This window comes from Diospyros lotus, chromosome 9, assembly GCF_014633365.1.
Source record: "Diospyros lotus cultivar Yz01 chromosome 9, ASM1463336v1, whole genome shotgun sequence".
Lineage (NCBI taxonomy): Eukaryota > Viridiplantae > Streptophyta > Magnoliopsida > Ericales > Ebenaceae > Diospyros > Diospyros lotus.
The window spans coordinates 2,324,024-2,336,403 of NC_068346.1; the positions used below are offsets into that span (position 1 = coordinate 2,324,024).

Below are 12,380 nucleotides of genomic sequence, written 5' to 3' on the forward strand. Positions count from 1 at the left end.
GAGGCCAACAGCAGTCAAAAGATGTGAAATATGCCCATTTCAGCCCCTTCTCGCTTGGCCTGCAAAATTCTCAGATCATTATCCTAACAATTTTGCTTCTTCTCCAAAGCTTCCATCGAGTAATGAATTAATTGTTCTGGTAACACTGAAAAAACAAAATGCTTCAAGGGAAACAAGAACAAAGGATATGTTGGCAGGAACGACACCTCGAGAGAACACAACCAAACATGATCAATCCCAGTCATCTCGATCAGTAGGTGCCATAATATGAAAGAAACGCAAAACAACTATATATCATTTTCTCCAAACAAAGGTCAGATTTACAGAGCAGAATACTCCTTCAGCAGTGTTTCATTGACGGTTAGATCAGTTCCAAGAAATGCATCTTCATCTTGGGTAAATCAGAACCTTCTCCACGTTGACCCACTTCCTTCCATGATTGTTGTCCATACACAACTTCAAAGCATAACCGAACAGTTGAAAATGAGCTAACTTGACATGGAATTTCGGGATTCCAGTTCCTCATGAATGCTACAGTAGCAACACGTGATCCCACCGATCCTCCAAACATGAATGTTGGATACGAACGAACATAATCAAGGTAGCGGAATGGAGCAGGATCTCCTCCTGCCTCTTGGTCCCCCAAGGTCCCAGTTTGGGAGGCAACGACTTTTCTTTCATTAAAGGTGTCCACTTCTTGCACCAATTCATCTTTTGTACTATTACAAGATGTAATCACCTGCCAGAAGTGGCTTATTATTTCTTAATCCATTAAGCAGGACAATAGTACCTTTGCTATGATACAAGGCAATTTCAACTGAAAATTACGTTGTAACTTCAAAAAGGCTCAACTTGAAAGGTAAATGAATAGTTATTGAGATGCTCACTAATACTCCACCACCAGGTGCAACTAAACTTGAGACCGAATCCCAATACATAATCCTAAACGTCAAGAATAAAATCGATTAAATCAGAGGTGCAGTCTTTGATGCATTGTAGGTTAACGAGTGTTGTGTGAAAAACACTATTAAAAGGTTGAGAATAGAAGAAAACCTCCATGGGTCATTGGAGGGATATGCAAAGAAGAGACTACTTTGTTTTATGACTTACGTGTCACATCCAGCTAATACAATAAAATGGAATGGGCATTCATATGTGCTAGGTGAATGTGCAAATGCAAGCAGGATGCTAGTTGACCTTTTGATAGGGCCATCAGGATGCAGTCCAGTAGCATCTAGGGTCCCCTTATCCAAGACAAGTTAGTACTTCCTTTCTATCTTTGTCTCAAGAACATCATCAACCTGGAACCAAATCAGTAACCGCAAAATTACATTCATAAAAAAATCATATGAGGCATGGAATGACAAAGAAGGACCACAGGGAAGACTTGCACAATTACATCAGGAAAACTGGGCTGACAGAGAAATCAAATTGCTTACAAAACCTGAAACATGATTATCTATTATGACACAAACAAGCTTTGCTCTTGTGGCTAACAAGAGTTGAAAAAAGTAACAAATACCTTGTGTAACCCAAAAGGGAATTCAAAAATCAAAATGAAATACAGTAGCCAGCTTTTTAGCACAAAAAGACCAGCCTAACAATTTGAGAGCAAGCCAAGTATGATGTGACAACCATGATGATAGGCCTAGTTACTATTCATCATCATTATCATCACAAACCTTAATCCTCCTAAATGAGATTGGTTACATGAATCCTACCTCTCCACTTATCTCTATCCATAGCCATCTCCTAGTAAGGCCACTATATTGCATCCATATCTAAGGGCTTCTCTTCGGTCTTCCTCTATTTCTTTTATAACAAACTTTCCATTTCATCCTTTATAAGATCCTCATCTCAGTTAAGTTCATATTTTACAAGTAGTTAGCAGACCAACATTCTAAGCCATGGAATAAAGATTGTAATTCTAGTCGTCCCAAAAGACACTCATTTTACCATTAAAAGGATGTTATAATCACATAAATACTACACACTTTTCCATTTTTGCTATCAAGCCTTGATTCTATAAGTAACATCCTCAATAATCTCTCATTCTTATACAATAATTGATCCAAGATACCTAAATTAATCTTTTGTAAGCATAATTTGATCCAAAATACCTAAAAGCTGTCTTACCATGAACTTAATGTTGGTGAATCCATTACGATCAGCAAGGCTTCGAGCAAAGTCAATGGCACCTTCACTGTAATCAGTTCCAGTGAGGTCTGAGTACCTGAAACCAAAAAATCACAAAAATTAGTACTTTTGCAATCTTAATAGAAATGTTAATCAGAAAAAGGTAAGAATTGAAACTAGAAACTGGCCCGGGTGCCGGGGGGGAGGGGGGGGGGGGGGGGGGGGGATTGATTATACATCTACTTGGGGCATATACTTCGTAGACATATATAATCAGAATGTTGTTCTGCTAAAACTATTCTGTATGCCAGTAGAAGTTACTAACAATGTCCACTGAACTAAACCAATCAAAATGGAAAGGTCCTAGGGCGAACTCAGGAAAGTTAACCGTGATTCACATGCTGGCTCCATAATTTGGGGGCGGGAAGGGTAGGGATGTCAACTCAGTTTTATGCATCTAGTACCTGCTTTAGATAAGAGTGAGACTGTTTATAATTTAGAAGAATGAGCTAAAAGGAGCATGAGTCAGACTCACCTAGTGGAATTAATGCTTGATACATTGTTGGTTATTAATTACATACAAGGAACAAGAATATCATATTCTTGAATTTACCTAGAACTGATACCTATCTTAAGCAACCTTTCTCACATCTTTCCCTACCCAAAAGGAGAAAGCCATTCCAACAGAATGCCAAAAAAGATGCCTCCTATGAACTCTACCGGTAGATCCCTCCCTCAAAAAAAAAAAATAATAATAATAATTCAACCCACCAAGGTTGTGTCCAGTGTTCAAGGATTTGGAAGAGCATGGGACACCCTTCACTCAATTATTGATGTCACATAACCACTACAAGAAATTCTGGATTTAGCGACGGATTTTTAGCGATGGATATTTCTTTCGCTATTTTGCGACGGAACAGCGACGGAATTGCGACGGATTGCGATTATTTTTTTTTTCCACAATTAGCAACGGGTTTTAGCAACGGAAGAAATTCCGTCGATAAAAAAATAATTTTAAATTTTTTTTTGCGACGGAAAATAAAATCCGACGCTATTTTTAGCGACGGAAACATATTTCCGTCGCTGAGTATTAATTGTAATAAAAAAATGAAAATTAAATTTTATCTAGCGACGAAAAAATTTCCGTTGCTATTTTTAGCGACGGAAATTCTTTACCGTCGCAATATTTTAAAGTAAAAAATAAATGTTAATATTAGTTTAAATAATTAAAATAAAATTTTAAATTTAATTTATTTATTATTAAAATTTAACGACGGAAAATAATTTCCGTCGCTAAAAGTAGCAACGGAACAATATTCCGTCGCTAGAGTTTAATAATAAAAAATTATTTTTAAAATTTTATTTTAATTGTTTAAAGTAATATTAAAATTAATTTTTTTATTTTAAAATTTTGCGACGGAACCTTGTTCCGTTGCTACTTTTAGAGACGGAAATTATTTTCCGTCGTTAAATTTTAATAATAATAAAAAACATAAAAATTAATTTTTATAGAGCGACGGAATTATTTTCCGTCGCAAGATTTTAAAATAAAAAATTAATTTTAATATTAGTTTAAATAATTAAAATAAAATTTTAAATTTAAAAAAATAAAAATAAATAAAATTAGCGACGGATTATGATTTTCGTCGCTGATTTAGCCACGGATTGAATATTCCGTCGCTAACATTAATTTTTATTTTTTATTTTTTTAATTTAATTAATTTATAAATATTTAAATTTGGAATGAATATTTAAATTTACATTTAACCATGAGATGAATATGAAAAAATTAATTTATATAATTTAAATGAATATATTAATATTAAAAATCATAATATTGCTAAATTCTAACTATATCAATTAAATGTATAATAATTAATTATTTATAATATTTATTAACTGTGTGTAAAATGTAAACAAATATTATATTTGAAAAATAAATAAAAAGTTTAAAAATCATAATATTATTGAAATTTTTTTATTTTAAATTTTAGAAATCATAAAAATGAAAAAATATTGAGAGATTACATTATGTAGAAAGGAGTCTAAGAGTTATCTTGTCAATCTCTTTCTCTTTATAAATATGAGAATTTTTTGCAAAGTTAAAAAGTTTAAAAACCATAATGAGCATGTTTTTTGTAGCTTAAAATTAGCTGTAATTTTTAACTTCTAGTTTTAAAAAAGTGGTAATGTATTGTTTGTTTTAACTTGTAGAATTATAACTTATACCTTCTACTAGGTTTTAGAAGGGGTACAAGCTGACTTTTTCAAAGTTAGGATACTCCAACTTGTACATCTTTCTAAGAAGTTGCAACAAACAAGTTCACAATTTATTTTAAGTTTTAAAAACTATAAACTAAGAAGTTATGAGGTATAATTTCTTTAATTAAGCTATAACAAATAGGGCCAATATATGAACAACATTGTATCTTATACTTAATAACAGTATCATATGTCACTATCTAATATAAGTGTTATATATAAAACATTAATGTTGATCAAGAAAAAAAATAAATATATCTCTTTATCATTTGTCCTCTCTAATTTTGTCTTTGAATTATAGATGAAATTCAACAATCTGAAACCCATTGTGTTGATCAGATGGGTTCTGTCATTAGTATTGTTCTATTCTATAATTGAGAATCCTAAGTTTAGTTAAATTTTTTTTAAATATTATGTAGATTTCGTTTAATATAATTTTTATTTATAGAAAAAATAAATTTTTAATATAGCAAACTATTAATAAATATTTCAATATATTAATATAATAATTTAAATTATTTTATTATCACATTTTAGATAATTACAGTAAGATTTTATTTAAATTATTTAATAATAAAATTATATTTAAAATACATTATTTTTATCAATTAAATAATTATTATTATTATTTTTATAAGTTATATTATTTTTTATATAATTAAAATATTAAAAATAAATAAATTCAATAGGCGAGAATTTATTTTAATAATAAAAAAATAAAAAATACATTTTTAGATAGAGACGGAATTTATTTTCTATAGTTAATTAGAGATGAAAATAAATTCTGTCCCTAAAGTTTAAAATAAGAAAAATATATTAGTTTAAATTAAAAATAATAATAAATTAAATTTTGCAACAGATTTAATATTTTGGCACTACTTTTAGCGACGCAAAACTATTTTTGTCGCTAAAAAATTAAATTTTAATTGTAATTTTTTTGCTTTTCAAATATAGAGCCGGAAAGTTTTTTCCGTCACTAATTTTAAAAATAAAAAATTAAAATTTAATATTGATAATAAAAAATAAATAAAAAAATTTAGTAACGAATTGTCTGAGTTCATCGTTGATATAGAGACGGAACTTTCAATCTGTCGCTAACCTTAATTTTTATTTATTTATTTATTTAATTTATAAATATTTAAATATATAAATATTAAATTCTATAAGAAATTTAATATATTAATGTATATTTAATTAAAAACTTTTATAAATTTTTTTTTTAATTATCTCATGTTATTAAATATTATATCTTCGTTGTTTTGTTATGCATCGTTTGACCTCTTTGTTTGTATGATAGTATATCGTTAGTTTTAAATATTTATGATTTTTAATTTTATTTTTGTTGTTTACTACTTTATTGAATCAAATCAAATTAATTAAAATTCGATATAAACTCTTTGTTTGTATGACAATATATCGTTAGTTTTTAAAATGTATTATTTTTTGATTTCTAATTTTATTTTGGTTTTTACTACTTTATTGAATCAAATTAATTAAAATTTGGTATAATCAAATTCATTGAATCAAATTAATAAAAATTATCAATTTTTTAAAAAAATTTGCTTCTATTCAATTAATGTTTTTAAAAAAAATTAGTTTTTGTTTTCGATTATATTTTTTAATTAAAAAAATCGAATCGATTGGATTTTAAGACAATGATGTTTTTATGATAATAAAATGACGTCGTTTTTGGCCTATCATACAATTTTTCAGTTTATTTGATTTTTTAGCTTATTTGGTTTATCGGTTAATTAAATTTTAATTAATTTTTTTATGTGTTTGTTCGGTTTATTGAATCTGTTTAGTTTATGTAATCTATATTTAGTTTTTTCTATCTAATTTAGTTTATTGGGTTTAATCTGTCAAGTCAATTTAATTTAATTTCTCAATTCAATTTATTAATTTTTTGATTAATTTGATAATTAAACCGATCACGTTCCCCTAATAATGAAGGAATATGAAAGAGAAAATAATCAAAATTTTCTTTTTAAAAAAATTAAAGACTACTCAACATTCAAAATATATTAAGAATATTGTTACAATATTTTTAAATTTTTTTTATCTTTAATAAATTTTTTATTAAAATAGTATTTATAACATATCAAATTAATTTATTATAATTATTAGATTTATAATATAAGTATTTTTTAAATTAATATTAATTTAAAATGCAATGATTTAAATTAATTTATTATGATATTTTAAATGATTATAAAAAATTATTAATAAAATGATTTAATAATTATCATAATTTTAATAATTTTATTCATTATTATAAATTTTATTAATTATATAATAATAATTATTATTTTTTAATTATTTTAATAATTTATTAATAATTCCCCGCCTCTTTCACCAATCCCCGTAAAACCCCCTCTCACCCCCACATCCCTCCCCCCGTAAACCCGCCCCCTGCGACGCCGCCCCGTCTCCCTCTTTCCCTCCTCTGCATCGCCTGCGTGCCCCTTCTCCTCTCTCTCGTTCGATCTCGCACTCGCTCTCACCTCTCGCGGCTGGCACTCGCACTCGCCCTCGCCCTAGCTCACTGTCTCCCCCTCTTTCCCACGTACACTGCCTCTCGCTCTCCCTCTCTCTTTCTCTATCTCACCCGCGGCCGACCCACCATCGTCGCCCACGGTGCATCTCTCTCTCCCTCTCTTTCTCTATCTCACCCGCGGCCAAACTACCCACCCCATCGTCGCCGCCCCTCGCCCGCCCCCTTCTCTCTGTCTCTCTCCCTCTCTCCTCGCCGCGTAACCCACCCACGCCACCGTCGCCGTCCCTGCATCGTCGCCCCTGCTGCGCACCACCGTCGCCCCCCGCCACGCCGCTGCTGCCACCTCCAAAAGGTCCTCTCTCTCTCTCTCTGTCTATATATATATATAGATGGATTTATTTGCTTCATTTCTGTATTTGGTGTTAATTTAATTTAGTGTTAGTTTAATTTAATTTTGTGTTAGTTTAGTGTAAATTAATTTAATTTACTGTTAGTTTAATTTAATTTAATTTAATTTAGTGTTAGTTTAGTGTAAATTAATTTAATTTTGTGTTAGTTTAGTGTAAATTAATTTAATTTAGTGTTAGTTTAATTTAATTTAATTTAGCCTTAGTTTAGTGTAAGTCAATTTAATTTTGTGTTAGTTTAGTGTAAATTAATTTAATTTAGTGTTAGTTTAATTTAATTTAGTTTATGTATATAGATATGCGTGTTAATTTAGTGTATTTGATTATGTTTATGTGTGTATCTAATTTTGTATTTGATTATTCATTATGTACATTTGATTATGTGTATCCTATTATTTTGTGTATTTTTTATAGTGTTTTATGTTTTGTGTACATTTGTCAACTTTTGTGTCTTATTTACTTGGAAGATTTAAAAATTTGTCAACTTTTTCTTATAATATCACTGCAAGATTACATCCTTATCAAACCCATCTTAGAAGTTCTCGAAAGAGTATTCATTATGCAAGCATAAAAATTTGAGAAAAAAAGAATAATTAATACATCAAAAAAAGCATTAAGTATGTAAATTTTAATAGTATTATAGAATTAATACATAATTAAAAATTAAATGTAAAATTAATTAATAAATTTTAAAATATATTATAAAATTATTAAAAAAGTTTGATATATATATTTTTAATAATTAACACTTATTTTTCTCGAGTTTTCAGTCAAGTGTATATATATAATATGTTGTATAAAAATAAAAATAAAATAAAAAATGAGTATGATATAAAATGAAAATAAAAAATTATTATTTAAAAAATAAATATGTGAATAAAATTCATGAATAAAAAAAAAGATTTTTTTTTAAATATAATTTTTAATATAAAAATAATAAAAAATAATTATTTAATTCAAAAATAAACATAAAATATATAATATATTTAAATACATTTTTAAAAAAAAAAATTTGAGTGATAGACAAAAAAATATTTTATCTATTCATAGATAAAAATATATTTTTAAATTACAAAATGATCATAATTTTTTTTTAAATTATAAAAATAGTCTTAACGTTTAAAAAACAAAAATATTTTACAAACGTGGAAACTAGAAGTTTCCGTGTACCATACCATACGCATACATATTTTATGTTTGCAGTGTAAGTGATTTGATGGGAAGTATTTTTATTATTTTATTATGTGTGTATAAAGTTGCGTGTGTGTTAATGTATATTTGATTATGTATACAGATATGTGTGTTAATTTAGTTTAGTGTAAATTCATTTAGTGTTAATTTAATTTAGTTTAGTGTAAATTTAATTTAGTGTTAATTTAATTTAGTTTAATTTATGTGTACAGATATGTGTGTTAATTTAGTGTATTTGATTATGTGTATGTCTATATCTAATTGTGTATTTGATTATGTGTATCCTATAGGGTGTAGTTCATTTATAGGAGAGATTTTGTAGAATTTTTTCTAAAAATTATATTAAATAAAAAAAATTAATTAAATATTTTTTAGGTATTTAATTAAATTTGTTGGAACTTAACCTTAGATTCTCGTTCGGTGACTTCCTCGATGGAGCGAGGAGATCACTGAATTGTCCAGTTGGACAGTCTGGAAATTTGATGTCGTGTTGTGTGCCCAGCGAATACGCATTAATTTACTCATGCATGGTACGAAAATTCAGTAGCATTTCTTGTTATTCTCCGGTTGCATATAAGAATATGTTTTGATTCATGCAATTGACTCAAATTGAGTTTAACTTGTATGAATCAACACATAATCTTTATCGTGCATCTGGAGAACTGTGCTGAGATGCTGCCGAAATTTCGTATCGTGAGTAAATGCGTCCGCTAGTGGTCATATCACGATTCATTTCCGGATGGGATAGGTCTTAACCTTCAAATTTTAAGGAGGAGTTATAAGGAGTAGTTCAGTGGAATAATATTAAAACAACTCAAATAAAAAAATATTATAATTATAATTTAGTAATTTTTTATTATTTAATGGTACAGGAAAAAAATGAGATCAGATCGTCAGTGGATGTATATCAGGCGTAAAGAGGATGGTTATGTTTCTACGGAATTTATCAAGGGTGTTGAGAAGTTTGTTAATTTTGCTAAGAGTCAACCAGAGTGGATGGATGGGAATAAGATTAAATGTCCTTGTAATCAACCAAAGTGTAGGAACACGGCTTTTCGTGACCAGGATACCGTGACAAGTCACTTGCTCACCAAAGGTTTCGTACCGGGGTATTATGAATGGACACTTCATGGGGAAGTTATTGCTACGGTAGATTCGGTCGATATGTCTTACTTAACATCAACACTTGAAGCAGAGTCAAGCAACTTATTTGAGACTATGGTAATGGATGCTGCCAGGCCTGATTTCAATCCAAATATGGAGGAGGAACCTCCAAATCCGGAAGCTCAAGCATTCTATGACATGCTTAGTGCTGCAAAAAAAGAGTTATATCCTGGTTGTCAAGAGCATACGTAGTTGTCGCTTGTTTCTAGATTGCTTAGCTTTAAGTCAGAACACCATCTATCTGAGAGGGGATTTAATCAACTTTGTGAATTACTTAAGGAGGTTCTTCCTGAACCTAATACGGTGATTAATAATTTTTACAGTACTAAAAAACTGGTTCGAGGGTTGGGCCTTCCTGTTGAGAAAATTGATTGTTGTAGAAATAACTGTATGATTTTTTGGGGTGATGACAGTGATTTAACAGTCTGCAAGTTTTGTCATGAGAATCGGTACAAGCAAGTTGATCAAGCTGACAGTAGCAAACGACAAAAAACTTGTATTCCTTATAAGAAGATGCATTATTTTCCTTTAACTCCTCGGCTTTTGAGATTGTATGCATCTAATTCAACAGCAGCAGAAATGAGGTGGCACGCAGATCATGTGGTCGAAGATGGCGTCATGCGTCATCCGTCGGATTCCCTTGCGTGGATTCATTTTAACCAGACTCATAAAGAATTTGCTGCCGAGAAAAGGAATGTCAGACTTGGTCTTTATACTGATGGGTTTAAGCCGTTTGGTCAATCTGGGAAGCAATATTCTTGTTGGCCTGTCATTGTTACGGTGTATAATTTACCACCCTGGATGTGTATGAAGGATACAACAATGTTCTTAACAGTGCTAGTGCTAGGACCAGAGAATCCTAAGGCAAAACTTGATGTTTTCTTACAACCCCTTATTGCAGAGTTGAAACATTTGTGGGATGTTGGTGTGCATGCATATGATATCTCATTGAAACAAAATTTCCAACTGAGAGCGGCTTTGATGTGGACCATTAGTGATTTTCCTGCATATTCAATGCTCTCGGGGTATAGCACGGCAGGAAAGCTGGCATGTCCTTATTGCACGATTCACTCGGACGCATTTTACCTGTCAAAGAGTCGAAAGATTTCATGGTTTGATAACCATCGAAAATTCTTGCACCGAGATCATCCGTATCGACGGAATAGGTATGGATTTCGCAAAAATACTTTGGTAAAAAAAACACCACCTCCTGTACTGTCTGGACCTGAGATACTTGCTTCCTTGGACGAGTTGGGTTTAGTGAAGGCGACACAACCCAATGCTGCACAGACTAATGCGGATAACAGTCATGGTAGTGGTTGGAAGAGTAAGAGCATTTTTTGGGATTTGCCTTATTGGAAAACTCAACTTATTCGACACAATTTGGATGTTATGCATATAGAGAAAAACGTGTTTGAAAATGTGTTCAATACAGTGATGAATGTACCGGGCAAAACTAAGGACACAGTGAAGTCGAGAGAAGAGTTGAATCAATATTGTCGTCGCATTACTCAATCAACTTTTACTCTGAACAAGAAAGAAAAAGTTGTCATGTGTGCGTGGGTAAAAAACTTAAAATTTCCTGATGGGTATGTGTCGAACATGGCTAGATGTGTTGACACAAAGAAGCTTAAGTTGTTTGGGATGAAAAGTCACGATTGTCATGTGTTCATGCAAAGGTTGGTGCTCATTGCATTTCGAGAATTACTACCGCAAAAAGTATGGGAGACATTGACTGAGTTGAGTCTTTTCTTCAAAGATTTGACATCGACCACTATTACAAGTGAGCATATGATGAAATTAGAGAACGACATCCCCATCACTTTGTGTAAGTTGGAGCTCATATTCCCTCCAAGTTTCTTTGACTCTATGGAGCATCTTCCAGTCCATTTGGCTTATGAAGCAAGGATAGCAGGTCCAGTTCAATATCGATGGATGTATCCGTTTGAAATGTACTATTTATTAGATTGATAATTTTTTTTCCTATTTTATAAGAAACATATTTATTTTGTAGTTCACTTATCTAATTACTATATACATTTTATATAGATACCTTGGAAAGTTAAAGAAAACAGTTAGAAATAAAGCTCGAGTGGAAGGCTCTATTTCTAATTCATACGTTGTGGAAGAAGCGTCATTGTTGTGTTCTCATTACTTTTAGGACCATGTTGTTACAAGGCATACACGAGTGCCGCGCAACGATGCTGGTGTTGTAAATGAAGTGGATGACCAGGAGGGGAAGTTATCAATTTTCAAGCATTCTTGTCGACCATTTGGATGTAAAAAGTCACGAATGTTATTCGGTGAAGAATATGATGTTGCACACAGATATATTTTGATGAATTGTCCAGAAGTTGAACCGTATCTGCAGTAAGATTTTGCTAATTAATTGTTGTTAATTTCTAAATTATATTTAAATTGAATAGTCTAATGTAGTTATTTTCATTTTTCTTTTTAATTTTTCAAGAATTTATGATGCTGAGCTAAGGCAACGTAATCTCGGCATTGGCGACCACATCATTGAACAATTAACAAATAAGGAATTCCTTTCCTGGTTCCATAATTATGTGAGTTGATTAATTAAAATATTAATTTCACTCAATTTCTTATATAATTATTTCTTATATATCTGTCTTATTTAATAGGTTCGCGATCCTACGAACAATGTGACAAATTCATACATAAGGGATCTCGCAAAAGGACCTTTTAACACTGTTACAACG

At 30.5% G+C, this 12,380-nt stretch overlaps 1 pseudogene; it reads right to left on the bottom strand.

Annotated features, from left to right (window-relative positions):
* Window positions 1–361: 361 nt before the first annotated feature.
* On the bottom strand, window positions 362–6,850 carry LOC127810002 (uncharacterized; annotated as a pseudogene).
* Between the last annotated feature and the right edge of the window lie 5,530 nt (window positions 6,851–12,380).